A 5,831-nucleotide genomic window follows, 5' to 3' on the forward strand; every position below is an offset into this window, starting at 1 on the left:
GTTAACCAATACTAGGATAGGATTTGTGTTCTTTAATTTGACAAATTCCTTCTCCTGGTAACCCTTTTTAATTCTTTTTACTATTTTTAACTATTTACAATTCAAGTAATTAAAATTTTATGTACAAAAATATCTCAAAATTTCATAACAAACAAGTTCGCGGATACTCAAATGCAATTTATTTCTACATTTAAAACATTCAATCTCTAGGTAACAATTTTTCAATTGTTTTTTACTACTTTCTAGTATTTACAATTTAAATAAATACTGTTTTTTTTCATAAAATTGCTCAAAATTTCAGAAGAAACTTGTTGCAAATTGTCAAAGGGATTATTGGTGTTATGAAATTTGAAAATTTTCTTCTTTTTGTGACACTTGGATCACTACAAAAAAATCAGTTACCAGAGGAGGTTATTTAGTAGAGGTTTATTGGACCTCCACAAATAAATTTAATTAAGAGAGGTTTTGCTAACTTCCATTAAGTTTTAAAGGTGTATTCTGCAAACATTTTAGACTTATTTCAAAATCTCTAAAATACCTTTTTATTTCTCTCTATTTTTTTCATTCATTCCCTCTTCCCTTATTCTGAACCCTAATTTTCTCAACAACTCTCATTTTCGATACTCCACGGCCAATGCATCAGAACTCTCCACTATTGAATTTGACCTCACCACCATCATCTCTCACCCTAATTCTTCCGCAACTATACCGTAGGACACGCTTCAATCCCCTCATATTTTCGTTTTTTTCTTCTTGTTCCTCGAATATCTATGATGCGAAGATCTCCACAGTTCAGATCCACCTGGTGAGTCTAATGCCTTGCACACTATTTTCGTTTTTGTTGGAATCGATGATAGGGAGTACGTTTTAGTGTCCCTCTTGGGTCTCGTTTGTGTGATGCAGATTTCTAGGGTTAAGGTTTATTCTATTCTCATTCTCCCGCTTCCACATTGATTTTTGTAATTAGTTTCACGGTATGGCTTTTCTGAAACGAAGCTCTCAAGTGCGATTGGGAGTAAGAGGAGGGAAGAGAAAACTTTGGTGGTGTTATTGTTTCGAAACATAAGTGTGGTATAAGAAAGAAACAAGTTAGAGAAGGTGGGTACACACTTTTAGTAGTTTGTTTGGGGAAATTTCTTCACCTACTCCTCTTAAGTTAAGAAACATTTTCCTAAAAGCAAGTTTTATGCAACTGTATCCATTCATGGAATTAGAACCTTAGATTGTTTGTTATTTGGGCCATATTTATTTCAGAACTTTTGGCTCTCTGTTTGCATACATTCATGGAATGTTTAGTTCATAGATTTCTTGACAGCATTGCATTAGCTTGTACCTTTTCTAATTAAGTTTTTGGTTAAGATCTTTATCCTTGGCTTGTTGCCCTCTATTGCATTGTAGGTGGGTAATGCTCTTGGGGATGCTAGTCCCAACGTTCATATAAACATTTTGTTACTCTCAATCCGAATTAAGGTTTTTGTCCTTTGCATTTCTACCTTTTCTCAACATCTTTGTAATCATTTTATTTTACTTTCCCTTAAACCTCCTCTTTATCTCTGTGTTGCAGCTGCATAGTTTGATTGCTATGGAGAAATAAGGTAATTTAGTTTTTATTGCAGCTAATGATTTCACTGAGAAGCATTATAGCTAATGAGTATTTTTTTATGGCTTTGTTTTCATCATGTTGTGATGTTTTCTCTGTTGTGATTACGATGAAAGTTGCAACAAAAGGAAAGAAAAGAATGCGCACAATATAGAGGCTTTTATCGGTAAGTTATTATTTGTCCCAATTGTAAACAATGACTAATAAATTTTCAAATCCTGCTCAATTTTCCGTCAATGTTTATTGTATAATGATTCTCTTATTGTCTTTTGTTACTTTTTTTCATTCAAAAAGTTTGAATTTGAGACTTGTATACTTATAGCAGTAAGTTTTATTAATGAAGAAATATTGTTTGAATTTTTATTTTACATGATTTCGTGTGTATAGTTTGATTAAAAGGAAATAGGTATACGAACTCGTGCTATTAACCGATTTTGATCAAATAATTGAGTAATAAAACATTTTGTACTTTCGCATTTTTAAATTTATAAAATGTAGTCTGATATATTATTTTTTATTTAAAAATGAAAATATTAATATTGCACTTTTATTAATTCTGTTTTAAAAATGAAAATATTAATATGTAGTCTGATTATGAACATGTTTTAAGTGCATGTTAGCCATTACAAAGAAAATGAACTTAAGATTTGTTCAATCAGAGTAAAACATCATTGCTACAAGCTAAGAATGGTTCATCCAAAAGTCATGACATTAAAGTGTTTTAATTGACCTGCTATTAATTAAAGTCATATATGAAAAAGGCCAATTGGAACGTGTCAAACTCCAGGGTGAGGCAGCTGCCAAACTTTATATCTCTCAAAGTCTTCAAAGATTACTAGTATCAAATTTCTGACATATGTTTGCAAACAGATTTGGAACTTAGAACAAAAGACAAGATTCTGACATATGTTTGCAAACAAAATTATTGTATGTTTGTATGTTTGTTAACCTTATTTTTATTTTTAATTGCATTTAGATCTTTACCATATAATTTCCCTTTATCAACCTCATTTCTTTGAATCTGAATCCATCCCAAAATTGTTATTCTAGGACATTTATATTGTTGTTAAGGTTTTTTCTTATGAAATTTACAAGGTTAACTATTAATTATCTATCATAAATTTCTTATAACACCAATAATGCAGAGTCCAGTTCTGAATAATATTTTTTTGTTAACTTTCTTTAAGTATTTGTGGTATTCTCTCCAATCTGAGTTAAAGTTTGACTTCAGCAATGCATATAATAAACTTGTGTTAATTTATTTGATAATAAGTTTGGTGCATCCTTGGCAGGTGAAGAACAAAGTAGAGTTGTTGAAAGCATTAAATGAGTATAATGTAGGAGATAAAATGGTGTTGATGGTTCAAAGGGTAGTGAAAAGTTGGAGCTGCCTATGGTACTCGAGGAACAAAGTTCTTGAAATGTCAATTGTACTGAGAAAGGAGTTGATCTTTCAGGTTAGGTTGATTACTTTTAGTTACTTCCTATATTTGAATGCTCATCATTGGCATCAACTTCTTTCATTGTATGATGATATTTCTTCTTTTAACTGAAGCATGCATAGTTTTGATTAGCAAATGCTTCTTATAGTTGGTGGAACATCTATGTGATGCCTGCCTCTAAACTTTATTGATATTTCACTGTATAACGTTGTTGTGTGCATAGATGGAGCAAGGGATGCCTTGAGCCTGTCTGGTACCATGCTTGGATATTACCCGCTGAGAGTTCTGCCTTCAAATACTGCTATTGCACCTGTGAATCCATCATTTTTGCTTAGGGTAATATTTTTCTGTTCATGATGCCTATTACACATATTTGAAGATGTTTGGCCATAGTGAATTAGCATTGCTATTAACCTTCCTGATGGTGCTGTATTTCACAGTCTATAGATGAAAGGGAAATGTGCTTAAGAAGCTCAGGACACAAGGTGCACACCAGCTCAATGCCTTTATATTACTGAATTAATTGAATGGATAGATTGTATTTAGGCCAGTTTCAGTTGCATATACCTTGTGAAATGAATTTCTTTGGGAATGAGAAGTTTTCTGTCGGTGTATATTTATGTTTGCATGATGGGTGTTTAGTCCCTTTTCTTGCAAGAGTAAGGCTGGGCACATTACCCTCTATAAACCTCATTAGATTGGAGCCTTTTGTGCTAGACTGTGGCCTCCGTCCTTGCAATAGAACTTGAACTGGTTTTTTAGCATGTGATGTCTCCTAAAATTTACTATATTAATTATGATATTGATATTGAAAATTGGCTTATTTTCTTTGATTTTTATTCCTTCCTAATCAATGTGGACAATACTGATTTCTTTTGAATAAAGCATAAAGATAAGTTAAGCTTTCAAAGACTGAGACACATATTTTATATTTGAAACTTTCACATGCTCAAAATTTTGAACATGTGCGTGCAGGCACCGCTGTTGATTGGGTGTGATGTAAGAAATTTGACTGCTGAAACACTTGAGATTATAAGCAATGAAGAAGTCATTGCCATTAATCAAGGTCATACTACTGCTTTCTATTATTGTTACCAAGTTAATGCATAACTCTCTGTATGTGGTGCCAATGGTGTTTATTTTGTTACATAAAATGGATAAATTTGAGATGTATTAATCAGTAATTTGTTTTGTACCCTTGATTTATTGTGAATCTGTGAGACAGATACGCATTCTTTATGTATTTAAATGGTCTATTATCAATATAAGTTTCACTTACTGATGGAAACATTGTTTCTTGAATTAGGTATAGGCTTATAGCTTGATTTAATGTAACTCATACTTAAACCAATTACTTCAAAGGATATTTCTGGAATAACAGTATAATTAGGACATTATTAATTATAATTAACTAACTTAACTATTTTTAGTGGATTTGATGAAATTTATTAGTTGTTTCTTATGTAAAAGATCGGAAGGAGCACATTTTTCATCTATCTCAGTGACTATGGTAAGTAAGGATACTGATTATTTATTTTGTATCTCTGCAGACTCACTTGGAATCCAGGGAAGGAAAGTTCAAGCTTCTGGTGTAGATGGTTGCAGACAGGTAATATATTTTGAACTATTCCTTCAACTGAATCTCGTATACTTACTGAATGGAAATCAACATCATTCAAGAGCCAAATCTCCTATACTTTGTCAGCAAATGTTCCTCTTTAGGTCTTCATGTGACAAAGTATGTCACTAAGACGAAGTTTAAAGTCGCATACATGCTACTATGTGCTAAATTTAGACTTTACTTTTCAATCTTTACAGGTTTGGGCAGGTCCTTTATCAGGAAATCGATTGGTTGTTGCTCTCTTGGAATCGGTGATCAAAAGTTGCCACGATAACAGCTTCATGGGAAGCACTTGGGCTTGAATCTGGCATTCATGTTTCTGTGAGGGATCTGTAGCAAGTAAGCTAGCACACTTGCATGAAACTGCTTATGTCAGTCTGTGTTTCCTATTTATAAGAGCATATTATATGTTTTTTTGCCCCTTTTTTTTATCTTGCAGCACAAGTTAGTAGCTGAAGATGCAGTGTCATCGTTCAGTGCTGAGTTGATATCCACGACTGTAAACTCTACATTTTCACTCCATTTACAGTATCTCACTCTGCAGAGTAGTAGCTCATACTTCATCCACTCATGTTCCATCTGTATAGTCCATTATGGATTCGCTGCATGTTTCTTCTCTTCTCTTCTCTTCTATTGCATTATTTGTTGGTCAGATTCAGACATGAACGACTTAGAATAATTCGACATCTTGGGTTTACATCTCAAATACATTGTGTACAGGATGGTCTGGTCCCTGCTCATTCATCATGTTTACATAATTTCTGTACTAAAAAGTTCCCTTGAATGGATTTTATGTATTTCAGAAACTATGATCGAGGTTTCTATTAAAACGGTTATTAATGATTTTGTATTTTAGTTTTCAATGTGAATTTTAGTATAAAAAAGTCTTTCTATTTTCAACTCTCTAACCCATGATTAAATATAGTTATTTTCAACATCATGTATTTTCTTTTTTTAGATTTACATTGTAATTGTTAATACTTTATGAAATCATCAATAAAAGTAACTTTGGTTAATTTTTGTGTAATTTACGAATTTATATATTTTATTTATTTTTTATTATAAAAATAATTCCATTAAATTAATAAATTATAAATGTGGGTGGGTAATTACAAATAAAGGAGGTTTCAAACCTCCACAAAATAATAGTTAGCAATAGAAGAGGTTA

General features: G+C 32.0%; 1 pseudogene; it reads left to right on the plus strand.

Annotated features, from left to right (window-relative positions):
- Nucleotides 1-514: 514 nt before the first annotated feature.
- LOC114171281 lies at nucleotides 515-5,526 on the plus strand (annotated as a pseudogene).
- The last annotated feature ends 305 nt before the right edge of the window (nucleotides 5,527-5,831 follow it).

The sequence above is a fragment of the Vigna unguiculata genome, unplaced genomic scaffold (genome assembly GCF_004118075.2).
Source record: "Vigna unguiculata cultivar IT97K-499-35 unplaced genomic scaffold, ASM411807v1 contig_175, whole genome shotgun sequence".
NCBI classification, from domain to species: domain Eukaryota; kingdom Viridiplantae; phylum Streptophyta; class Magnoliopsida; order Fabales; family Fabaceae; genus Vigna; species Vigna unguiculata.